This window comes from Orcinus orca, chromosome 3, assembly GCF_937001465.1.
Source record: "Orcinus orca chromosome 3, mOrcOrc1.1, whole genome shotgun sequence".
NCBI lineage: Eukaryota > Metazoa > Chordata > Mammalia > Artiodactyla > Delphinidae > Orcinus > Orcinus orca.
In genome coordinates, this window is record NC_064561.1 from 139287735 (window position 1) to 139300894 (window position 13160).

Here is a 13160-nt window from a genome sequence, read left to right on the forward strand (position 1 = left end):
ATGGCTGATTTCAAGCTACCATTGGTTTAACAGTCCTTTTGCAAAATTCTTGAGTAGTTAACAGTTGACAACAGTCAGTCCCAGAATATCACTGCAACAGTAATTCTGTAATTCTTAAGGTCAAATAAATAATAGAACCAATAAATCATATAGATATGAAGGAAAAGAGGAAGAGGAAGAAGAGGAGATCTTTGAGAGCTAGATTAGTCAGGATATGCTCCATGGAGGAAGCAAGGCTTGAGTTGGGTCTTATGGATAAAGTATTTAAATAGATAGAGAGGAACAGCCATCCCAAATGAGATGGACAGATGTTGAATCAGGGATGTATGTGACAAAGTGACAGTCTTGTAGCAGAAGTCCAGATGAGTGAGGTTAGAAGGGATTTAGGTTGTGAAAGCCTTGGCCAGTCAAACTATGATGTTTTGGTCATTAACCTAAAGTTAGTAGACAGTCATTAATGGTTTTTGGATGCAGATGGGCATAGCAATATTTTCACAAAAACAATACTTTAGAAAAATTTATCTGACAATAAAATGAATAACTGATAGCAGTGAGACCCCAGAATAGAGTAATATGCCAATGAGAGCTACCTTGTGCAAATAAGAGTAATTCAACTCAGCTGCAATCTTGCTTTTGACTTTTTTTTTTTTTTTTTTTTTTGCGGTACGCGGGCCTCTCACTGCTGTGGCCTCTCCCGTTGCGGATCACAGGCTCCGGATGCGCAGGCCCAGCGGCCATGGCTCACGGGCCCAGCCGCTCCGCGGCACGTGGGATCTTCCCGGACCGGGGCACGAACCCGTGTCCCCTGCATCGGCAGACGGACTCTCAACCACTGCGCCACCAGGGAAGCCCCAATCTTGGAATTTTGTAACAACTCCCATGTTGAGAAATTGTAGCCTAGAGTGTTGGGTAAAGCCACTGTGAAGGCAGTGAAGTAATAGTGACTAAGTGTAGAGAAACTGAGTTCAGATGGAGTTGGCACACAAACCCACGGCATATGTAAAGTATTTTTATTGGTATTAGTCTTGCCATTATTGTTGCTAATGATGATATTGAATAATTATCAACTGTTGTTAATTATTTAAAACCAGGTGCCTAAAGCAAGCTCTCATCTTGCAGAAAGTTGTCTTTCTTTGAACTTTTAAAAAAACTTGTTTGAAACATGGAAACTTAGAATAGGAGGTCTACCCCAGCAGCACATCTGCAGCCTGTCTCATTCCTGTTGTCTTTTCTTCCCTTTCATCTTACACTCCTGCCCCCATCCTTCTCCGGGCCAATGCAACTTTCCAAGCTTTCCAATCCTTCTCCCACCTCTTGCCTGGCTTCACAATCATCATTCAAACAGCTCTGGGTCTGTATCTCCTTTCACCAGAATTCCTGCAGCCGTGGAGTACAGGCAGAGCATCTTTCTTTGGACTCTCTTAAAAACTCTGAGGGTGTTTTCTGACACACATTGCTTTATAATTCAATAACAGCGCAGTTGTGGCTTTCTTTTTTTTTTTTTTATGGCTGCGTTGGGTCTTCATTGCTGCACACGGCTTTTCTCGAGTTGTGGTGAGTGGGGGCTACTCTTCGTCGCGGTGCACTGGCTTCACATTGCGGTGGCTTCTCATTGCAGAGCACAGGCTCTAGGTGCGCGGGCTCAGTAGTTGTGGTACGCGGGCTCAGTAGTTGTGGTGCACGGGCTTAGTTGCTCTGCAGCACGTGGGATCTTCCCGGACCAGGGCTGGAACCCGTGTCCCCTGCCTTGGCAGGTGGATTCTTAACCACTGAGCCACCAGGGAAGCCCTGTGTGGCTTTTTTAATTGCAGTTATGCTGATTTTTAAAAGCACTCAGAGTGAGAAAGAAAGGAAAGGTAGTAAAACACGTGTACGTAGATGTTCACTGAGCACGTTTGCACATGCTCTTGGCAAATGTTATTTTCAAAACCTGTCTGAGCAGGTTTGAGCTGCATTTTGGTAAATCAGGGTCAGAGGGCAAAAATTTTGCTGTGTCCCCACTGTAGAATGTAAATTACACATCTCATGTACATTATAAAGAAATCCAAGGGATGAGCTTTCTGAAATTCATTCCTTCTTGTTTACTCTAATTATACAGTGGGGAATTACATGCTTTATGCCATTTTAATTCCTTGAATATATTTGCTCAAGAAAAGTACATTATAATACAGCTTAGTACCATACATGCTGAAAACAGGTTGATAATGAATCTGGGCAAAAATTCCCATTTCATTTCCTGAACTTTACACAGTTTTTGGCTATATATTTATTAGTTAGGACTCCAGCAAGCATTAAGGCACCGGCTCTCTGAGATAAGAAGTGTGTTTTCCAATAATAATTATAAATCTGCCAGAATATTGTAGAAATTACGTTGTTGGGTATCTAAACAGAACCAAAATCATTGCAAATTTATTTTAAAACTGTTGTTAATTATTTATGTAATCACAGATTATGGCTTGCAGAAGATGCTGATGAGATCGTTCCACAAACTAGCTATGTAAGTTTTGTAGAAGGGCAGTAACTCTTGATAAATAAGCTCAGAGTATTCCATCAGCCTTTTCTCTATATACACACTATGTTTTGGTAAACATGATATATACATATACCTCAATTATTGACAGCAATATACATTCTATTAAGAATTCAGCTCCCCAGCCCTCACAGCATCCCTTTTCTCCTATAATAGAGATCAGCACCAAGAAGGAAGCAACACAGGTCTCTGAGTACCCAAAATGTTCGAAACTTCACCCGGTAAAGATAACGCACTTCATTAGCAAGAGAAATGTATACCCATGTTTTAGTGATGATTCATACACACTTGGTTATGTGGTTCCAAGCCTTCCATAATCGGATGAGCAAATTAGAAAAGGGTGGGTAGGAGATTCCAGGGAAAACCACAACTCATAGTAGTCAAGTGACAAATGATAGCCTGAAGCAGAAAGTCTATCAAAATCAACCAAAAAAGCACAGCTGTCTGGGGCCTTTTGGAAAGGGACAATAAGGTCAACCTGTTTTGAGAAACAGTAACAGCATCTCTATCTGGACAGCCGAGTATAACAATTGATGTTCAAATTGATGACACCAAGTCATCAAAAGAAAGGCTAACTTATTTTCTGCTCAATCTGTATTGATTTTCTATGTAATATGATAGAGAGATTTCTATTTTATGCACTTAATAATAACGGAGAATACTCCAAACCTAAACCTGTCCCCTTCAATATTTCCCCTGGCTATTGCTCCATCCATCATATTCTCTCTTTGACCTACTCTCTACTGGTTTGTTCTTCTTCAGACTGGTTGAGTTCCTCACTTCCTAAGGGAAAAAACTCCCTTCTCCTTTGATTCTGTGTCAACCATACCTCTATTGATTTTCTCACACACACTTTTAGAAAGAGTTTATACTCACTACCTCCATTTTCTTTCCCTCCCTTTTATTCCTCAATTCACCTGCAGTCAGCTTGCTGTCCTACAACTCTATTGCAACTATGGTTCCTCTGATCTAACTGCCAAAACAAATACTTTTCAGCTCATTTCTTACTAGGTTTCTCTAAGGCACTTGTCTGTCTGTCCTCCTGGCTTGAGGTCTTGCATTCTTTCTGTCTCCCTCCTTGATTTCGATTCCTCTTCCTCCACCCTTCCACCTTGGTGGAAACACCTTGGTGTTTCCAGGATCCTGTTCTCAGTGAGCTCTCCTCACTCTTCATGTTCCCCAGGATCTACTAATGCATTCTTGTTATTTTAACTACCGCCTCTATGCTGATAACTCCTAAATTCACATCCAAGTCTATCTTAGCCTCTTCCATAAAGCTTGAAAACTCAACTATTTATTGGAATTTCCCGCCTGAGTATCTCACAGGTTTATCAAATTCTTTATATCCAAAGTCAAATTTAGCTTTTCCCCTAAATTTCTTCCTTTTCATGTATCTCAGTTGGTCTCACTACTCAGTCATCTGAGCACTTCACTCATGTTCAGAAAATGAAATAAAAATGAGTCACAAAAAATATTAAAACCTCTACAGACCTAGACACGCAGAGATAACCACTGTTACTATTTGGTTTATAGCCTTCCAAATGTTTGTGTACTTCTGCATATTTTTAATGAAATCATAATATTTGACCATTTACCATTGCAACAGTTTTTTCGTTTAACAAAAAAAATCTTTTTTTTTAATTTATTTTTTAAATTGAAGTATAGTTGATTTATAATGTTGTATTAGTTTCAGGTGTACAGCAAAGTGATTCATATATATATATATATATGAATCTTTTTCAGATTCTTTTCACATGTAGGTTATTACAGAATATTAAGTATAGTTCCCTGTGCCATACAGTAGGTCCTTGCTGTTTATCTATTTTGTATATAATATTGTGTATCTGTTACTCTCAAATTCCTAATTTATCCCTCCACCATCCCCACCTTTCCCCTTTGGTAACCATAAGTTTGTTTTCTATGTCTGACAAAAAAATCTTGAACATTTTTCTGCTTCAAAATATACTTCTTCAAAATTATTTTTGAAGTTGTTTGCGTTCAAGCCAATAGTGTTACTTTTTTTTTAATTTTTTTAATACAGAGAAATTCCTTACCTTTTTTTTTTTCCTTAAATTTTATTTATTTATTTTTGGTTGTGTTGGGTCTTCACTTCTGTGCGAGGGCTTTCTCTAGTTGCGGCGAGCAGGGGCCACTCTTCCTCGCGGTGCACAGGCCTTCTCACTATCGCGGCCTCTCTTGTTGCGGAGCACAGGCTCCAGATGCGCAGGCTCAGTAGTTGTGGCTCACGGGCCCAGTTGCTGTGCGGCATGTGGGATCTTCCCAGACCAGCGCTCGAACCCGTGTCCCCTGCATTGGCCGGCAGATTCTCAACCACTGCGCCACCAGGGAAGCCCCTAATAGTGTTATTTAACCAACAGTATTGAGCATTTATATTGTCTTTCTCAACTTTCTTTCCCTCCTTGCTCTTTCCTTAAGAAAGAAATTATTGCAAATGAGAAAGAAAAAAAGGCATATAACATCAAATACGAAAATAAGCTCCTGCGAAGGGAGGAGAGAATTCCTTGGTGGATGGTAGTAGCAGTAAGATTAGCCTAATTACACTCAATAAGTAGTACCATCAATTGAGTGCTTTCTGTGTGCCCCACTGTTCTAAGGACTTTGCATAATCCTCACCATAAATCTGTGAGGCTGGATAAATTATTGTTCTTATTTTATAGTTGTGGAAACTGAGACACAGGTTAAATAACTAGCCCAGGGACACATAGGTAATACAAAACAGAGCCTGGAATCAAACTTGGGCAGTCTGTTCCAAAGATCAGTCTCCTGACAGCAGTGCTAAGCTGCCTTTTGCTGTACCCTAGGGCATCCTTTATACTAGCATGTACCACTTAGCAGTCAATTTCTTAGAATAAAACCAGTAAATAATGTAGTTAGTTGAGTTCTTGAAATCTTTAATGGATAGTGGAGAGAGAAACAAAAAAGATGCCATTTCTATGAGATAGTAATGAATGTTTCATTCATATCAGTGGTTATTCTGGTTGGTTTGTTTTTGATAATATGGTGGGCAAAAAAATGTGCCAACCACTTAACAATGGAACCCTAATTTCAGGTTTAACATAATTTTCTAAGTAGAATCGATATGGAAGTTTTGCTACATTTTCCAAATTATGGTTAAAAAATTGTGACTTCCTCAAATCTGTTAATATCAGAAGCTAAATTTTTAAGAGGTGAGTGATAGAATGCAGGAGGTGCCCTGCCATCAATTCATCACTGCCTCATTCTGTGATTCACATTCTGTTTGCTGGTGAGATGCATTGAGTCTGTTGTATCTCAAGGTATAATGTCTGGCATTTGTAGATGTGCATGGAAAGAAGGAAAGAAGGAAGAGTGGGGTGGAAGGAATAAAAGAAGGATGGAGGGAAGGAAGGGAGGAAGGAGGGAAGGAAAGAAAGAAGGGAAGGGGAGGGGAGGGGAGGGCTGATCTCCAGATATTCCCAACCTCTTCCCAATTTGCTCTAATCATATCTTCCCCATCTCTCTTGCTCAGACCAAAGTTTGGGGATATCTTTGTGTGTCTTCTTTCTTTTCTTTTCTTTTCTTACTATTTATCTATTTATTTGGTTGCACCGGGTCTAGTTGCAGCAGGCAGGCTCCCTAGTTGCAGCACATGGGCTCCTTAGTTGCGGCAGGCAGACTGCTTAGTTGCAGCTCCAGGGCTTCTTAGTTGCAGCTTGTGGGCTCCTTAGTTGCAGCTTGTGGGCTTCTTTTTTTTTTTTTTTTTTTTTGCGGTACGCGGGCCTCTCACTGCTGTGGCCTCTCCCGTTGCGGAGCCCAGGCTCTGGACGCGCAGGCTCAGCGGCCATGGCTCACGGGCCCAGCCGCTCTGCGGCACGTGGGATCCTCCCGGACCAGGGCATGAACCTGCGTCCCCTGCATCGGCAGGCGGACTCTCAACCACTGCGCCACCAGGAAAGCAGTGTGGCATTTGAACTCTTAGCTGTGGCACGCATGTGGGATTTAGTTCCCTAACGAGGGATCGAACCCGGGCCCCTTGCATTGGGAGCACGGAGTCTTATCCACTGTGCCACCAGGAAGTCCCCTTGTGTGTCTTCTTTCTGTTGCATCTCATTTCCAATCCATCAGGGGTCCTGAAGCCCCTACTGTCAAAATATACCCAGAGCCCAAGTCCATCTCCCCACCTCCAGTTTCTTCTCCTGTTGCAAGCCATCATCTTGTCTGACCTGGATGATTGCAGTGGCCTCTTAATATGTCTCTCTGCTTCTACCCTTGCTACACGACAGTCTGTTCTAAGACAGCAGCCAATGCGGATCAAAGTGCTTATTGTGGCTTACAACGTCCAACCTGACTTGGTACCTCTTTCATCTCTGACCTTCTTCCCCATTCTTCTGCCCTCATTCACTCAGCTCCAGCCACACCAGCCTCCTTGCTGATCTTTGAGAACATCAGGCACTCATGTGTCTTAAGACCTTGGTGCTGTATGGAATGGTCTTCCTTCCACTACCTTCAGGCCAGTTCCCTAATTTTCCTCAAGTTTCTGCTCATGTCTCATCTTCCCCATGAGGCCAACCATGACCATACTATTTTTAACTGCATCCTGAATTTTCTCCATTCCCTGTCCCTGCTCTACTATTTGTATGTTTGTTGGCTTACATACCATGTCTTTCCTTCTGACATAATTTACTACATTTATTATTTAGTGTCTCTCCCTATTAGACTGTGAGCTCCTTGTGGGCAAGGATCTTTGCCTGTTGGGTTCACTGGTACAGACATATATAGAACAGTGCTTTGGTCATGGTAGGTGCTCTGTACATTCTTGAATAAGTGAATAATCACCCTACTCAGTGTCTCTTATAGAGATGATTTGGCTTCAGTGGCTTCCCATTAAGAGCATTGTTCTCATTGCCAAATCCATGTCCCCAGTCAAGAGGTTTCACTAGGAGATCAGGCACATCGGGGACAGCCCTTTGGTGCCTGAAAGCTGTGGTCTTGGTCTCTGGCTGCCTAATTCCCTCTGGATTTAGGATAGGAAAATGGAGGTAGAGAACACATTCAAATACCCCAAACTTAATAAATATTTTAAAAGAAAGGATGACATTTTTTGAAAAATAATGTCTTAGTACTGATTGACGTTTGTGTAAATGACCAGTCCTGCATTAGGTCACTTACACAGTAGGAGGGATCCAGGGGGACACTCATCACCCCAAGAACCTCTCCAAAAGTAGCTTTCTATTATCACCTTAGGAAACTACAGAAAGTTCCCCAAGGATAAGCCTGCATTTTGCTGACCATCTTCTAGTTCCAGCCTCATGCTCGCTCAGTCGTAGGTTGGAAGGAGCCAAATTGAAACAAATTAAAAATATGCAGGAGCCATCCCCTGTGACATCACAGAAAAGCCAGAAGGAGAAAAGATGGGATTATGGATAGGGAGCTGAGCTACTTCTCTCTGATTTGGGTGAAGCATTGGTGAACCCAGAGGAGAAAACATCCAAGTCCTGTGGGACACCAAGAAAGGTGCGTAGATCATCAAAGCATACAGGTAGAGGTCCTTTGTTCTCCCTTCTCCCTTCAAAGAAAACAACCTTCACAAGCTAGAGTTTGGAAACGAATGCACTTCTAGACAATCCTCCTTGGCCCATCGGCATCAGCAGGAGGCAACATCCTATAGTATTGGTCCAAGGTGCCAGCTCCGGAGTCACACTGCTCTGAATCCCAGCCCTGTCATCACTGCTCTTGACACCTCTTGCCTCCTAACCTCAGTTTCCATTGTCGGAAAAGAGGAATAATAATAGCAGCACCCTTAGTAGGAGGATTAAACGAGGTAATCCACACAGTGCTTGCACAATGCCTGGTACACGGGCAGCGTTCAGCAGAAGGTGGTGGGTGTGCTACAGAGCTGCTGGAGCTACTATCCCTGTAGAAATTTGACATGAAAAATGGTGTGTGTGTTGGGGGCGGAGGATTATCTAGGGTTTCTGCCTGGGGAGGGACAGTTGGCCACCCAGACAGATCCTTACAGAGTAGTATTTTCCTTGGTGAATTAACTATATTCCAGGGTTTGCTTGTCAACCATGCAGTCTTAGAAAGGTGATCTTGTGCTTCTCAGGAATGCTGACTGCCACTTTCAAAGCCCAGAAGATTTAATTTATTTTATTTATTTTATACAGAATGTTCTTATTAGTTATCTGTTTTATACATATTCGTGTATATATGTCAATCCCGATCTCCCAATTCATCCCACCACCACCGCACCCGCCCCGCCACTTTACCCCCTTGGTGTCCATACCCAGAGGAGCCTTAAAGCTAGAATTATCAGTTGATTAGTGCACACATTCTCCCTCTACAGGTAAGTTCCAAAGGCCAAGCGCCTACACAGTGTGGATTTAGAATAAGCAGAGTCACACATGATCAGAAGGTTTACTGTCTCCTGGTTTTGAGGACCTGGGACATGCAGGTGAGCAGGAAGGACAGTCTTTCTCAGGAGGACAGGCTCACTCCCTGGGCCCACACAGGCACCCCCTCTTCCCAAGGGCAGCACAAGTCAAGTCGCCTTTTTCTCCAATTTACTTGCTAGCCACCCTCCCTTTAATGGGAGCATTCTTTCTCCAGACGTGTCAACACCTTGACCAGTTACTGTCTGGGTTCAACTTGGGTGTCTCTTGCAGATGATTTTGCATACCTCTGGATCAATCTCGTAATTCCATCCTGAAATATGGTAGATGATTTTATTTCATCCATTTCTGGACTCTAAGAGGAATACTTCAATGTTGCCCCCTTGCACTCTTTTCTCCAGACCCAGCAGACCAAGAATTGACAAAACGCTGAATAAAAGCTGGGCCCAACAAGCTAAAGGCCTGTGCCAGCACTGCACCCAGCTTTAGGACTGGATAGAGCTTCAGCCCGGCCTAGGCCCCCCTTGGCTCTTTCAGCACCTCCTGCTGTGCTCCTCTGCTAGTCCTTGGCAGGCCAGAAAGTCTGGAAATGCTTTGTCTAAAGACTGACCTCTATGGCTTTGGCCTTGCCCTCACTTGGCATCCATGAACAGATCCACTTCCACACTCCACAGTCAGTGGAGTCTCCTTATGGCTTTTTATGGTACCCATACTTTTCCTTCCCAGCGTTTATCACAAATGAAATGAAATCATCCTTTGTGCATATTTTGTTGTTGTTACTGTTTAATGATTAATTTGCCCATGAAAGAAGAAACTGTGTTTGTTTTTTTACTGCTGTACCCAAGAGTTAAAACAATGCATGGAACATACAGGGTTTAATGAATGTATATTGATTGATTAATGATCCTCAGGACAACTGTCTTTCAAACTGAGGGGCTTAACCTACTTATGCATTATGAAATCAGTTTAGTGGGTCACAACCAGCAGGAAGAAAAGAAGAAATGGAGTAGGATAGAAAAGAAGAAATGGAATAGGATAGAAAAGATGATCATGTATCACACATAAGGAATTCTTTACTCATTCCATGTGAATATGTCTAGACAACACAACACATACACACATGCACAAATGCACACATACTCTGTAATCTGAATAAGGTGCTATTGTCTAGGACGGGCAGAAGGAAGGGTGATGCAGGGAGTGTTGTTTGAAAAGCCTGCTCACTTTTATAATAATTTTTATTTGTAAAAAAGAAAAAAAATCCTCGAATTTTGTGCACTCAACTCTAATAATAAGGTTCAAAACCAGTTTTGACTAGTGTGTGTAGAAGGACAGGGCTAAATCTGAATCTCCAGGTAGGTGTATGAGTTTTATATTCATCAAAAGAAGGTGCTGGGCTTCCCTGGTGGCGCAGTGGTTGAGAGTACGCCTGCCGATGCAGGGGACAGGGGTTCGTGCCCCGGTCCGGGAAGATCCCACGTGTCGTGGAGCGGCTGGGCCCATGAGCCATGGCTGCTGAGCCTGCACGTCCGGAGCCTGTGCTCCGCAATGGGAAGAAGGTGCTGATTTAAAATATTGATATATGCTCTGTTTCAGTTTTCTATGGCTGCATAACAAACTCTTCCAAAGAGTGGTGTCCTAGAAAACAACCATTGTATTCTGCAGTCAGCCCTGGGCTTAGCTGGGCAGTTCTTCTGGGCTTCCTGTAGTCCTGAATGTGGCTGCATTCAATTGGCTGGTTGACTAGAGGCGGGGGGCTCAGCTGAGATGACCTTACCTCCGTGAAGCTGTCTCTCTTCACCGAGTCTTGGGTCCTTCCTCTCTCTCCATGTGGTCTCTCCAGCGAGGTGTGCAGACTTCCTTACTTGGCAGCTCAGGGCTCCCAGGACTTCTTAATGTGTAAGCCCAGAACTGGCACCTGGCCAACTTTGCCACCTTCTGTAGGTTAAAGCCAGTCCCAGGCCCAGTCCTGATTCAAGGAGAGGAGACTATACAAGTAGTAATATTACGACAAATGTAATAGCATATCATACTCTCCTTGGTCCAAACTGCATATTCCTCCCACCCCACCTCTGATGTTTTGCTAACGTGAGCCCCATTTCCTGCAGTGCCTTCCCTTGACTTCTCCATTTACTGAAATCCTATTCATTCTTCCGGGTCCGGCTCAAAGCTACTTCTGCGTCTGTTTCCTTGACACATCCCCTTATCTCATGCTGGAAAGAATCATGCCCTTATCAGTATTCTCAGTAGACAGTACTCTCATGGCGTCATGTCTGTATTTCATATCATGCCTTGACATAGAGTTTTACAAACAACGCACACAGGTGTATCTCCCTTTCTAGATTCTAAGCTGCTTATCTAAGATTAAGTGATCAATAGCTTTTGAAAAATAAACTGGTTCTTTGTGCCTTTTCCATGATAACCCTACATATTTATAATTTCTCACTAGTATAAGGAGACAGGTAGTGAGATGCTTAAAACCATTCGAGTAAAAAACCAATATGGAGCACCAGCATAAAACAACAATTACCTTTTACATCTTTAGAAATCCCTTTTCTAGACAGTAATTTTCACACCTGGATTTTTTTGTCTTGCGTTTTTCCAAAATAGTATATACTTAATTTCTTTATATGGTGATTTCCCTTTGCCTATCACAAAGAAGCTTCATCTCTTACATTGGAAAAATATACATTTCCACCCATTTATATTTTATGGAAATGATTGAAGAACCATCAGCCTTTACACAATAGTATCATCGATCAAATACATAGCAGATTTGAAGTTACCCTCTATTACTGTTAAAACTATGGATTTTTCCCCTGCCCCTACTATGTACATTGGTAGTCTTAATTTGTGATCTGTGGGCCCCATGGTGGTTTATGCCATTCAGAAGGAAGTTCAGTGAACTTTCTGAAATTATACGTATGAATGTGGGTACACATTCATATCTGTATTTTTCTGCGGAGTTAGTCCAGTCATCATGTTTTTAAAGTTGAAGAACCCCAATTATATATTGATTGTAAATCTGCTTACCCTCTTAGCATTCCTCTCTTACTAATCCAGAAATAAGATTATTTTTGTACTTCATATGCAATCAGTTTCTTCTGGAGAAATTGGACATTTACATAAATGCTTCACTGTGTCTTTCATCTTTGCCTTATACTTCTAGTTAACACTAACATTATGCTACCAACTCTCCTACCTGAGATTCCCTGTCATCTCTCTGGAAACTTCACCAACATGAGCTTTCTTAAACTGGTGGACTTGCTACCTCTCATGTGAACCCTGGACCAGCAGTGTGAGCATCAGCTGGGCACTCGTGAGAAACTCGAAAAGGCAGACCTGTTAAATCAGAACCTGGGGACTTCCCTGGCAGTCCAGTGGTTAAGACTTCCCCTTCCAGTGCAGGGAGTGTGGGTTCAATCCCTGGTCGGGGAGCTAAGATCCCACATGCCTCAGGACCAAAAAACCAAAACATAAAAAAAACAGGAGCAATACTGTAACAAATTCAATAAACACTTTAAAAAATGGTCCACAACAACAAAATCTTAAAAAAAAAAAAATCAGAACCTGCATTTTAACAAGATCCCTGGGAGATTCCTAAGGACATTAAAGCTTAAGAAACCTAGAACTGGCGCATCTAATATCTCACTTTCCTGTTTTTCAGACTTTAAGGATTTGCGTTTTAAATTTTCTATAATTCCATTAACAATTACCGTAAGATTTATATTTTAATATCACCTAACAGTTTTGAGTAAATCTCTTAACTTCAGAATTTGCAAGGGGCTAGGAGTGGGAGAGTGAGTCAATTAGTTGGTCTGAGTATTAAACAGCACTACTATTCAGGACATGTGTATAGTTTCTGTGATTCCCAACAGAATTTATGGTACCTACAGCCTCTACTCTTTGTTTTAGTGCCTGTGCTTCTCTACTGTATTTTAAAAACATTTACAGGGAGAGGCCAGAAAATTACTTATTTTAAGATGAATATTATGGAAGAAATAACTTTACTAAAAATTGAAAATGCAGTGCTTATGCTGAATTACATTGGAAAAATCCAGTTTATAATCTGAAAATTTTCTAAGGCAGAATTTTCTGTCCCGGTTTCTCATGGGAAATCTAGCAGTACCAAATTAGACATCTTTTCTGCTCTATGGTGTGTGTACCAAACACTCTTTCTCTCCAACTTTGGACTTTCATCTCTAAGAGTTTAGGGAATTTATGGCTTGGTGCATTTGATGTGGCACCGTTCCACATGT

At 42.0% G+C, this 13160-nt stretch overlaps 1 protein-coding gene across 8 annotated transcripts in view; it reads left to right on the forward strand.

Annotated features, from left to right (window-relative positions):
* PDE4D (phosphodiesterase 4D) overlaps positions 1-13160 on the forward strand; it is a 1454760-nt gene that overhangs the window by 1326485 nt on the left and 115115 nt on the right. The window lies entirely within an intron of this gene.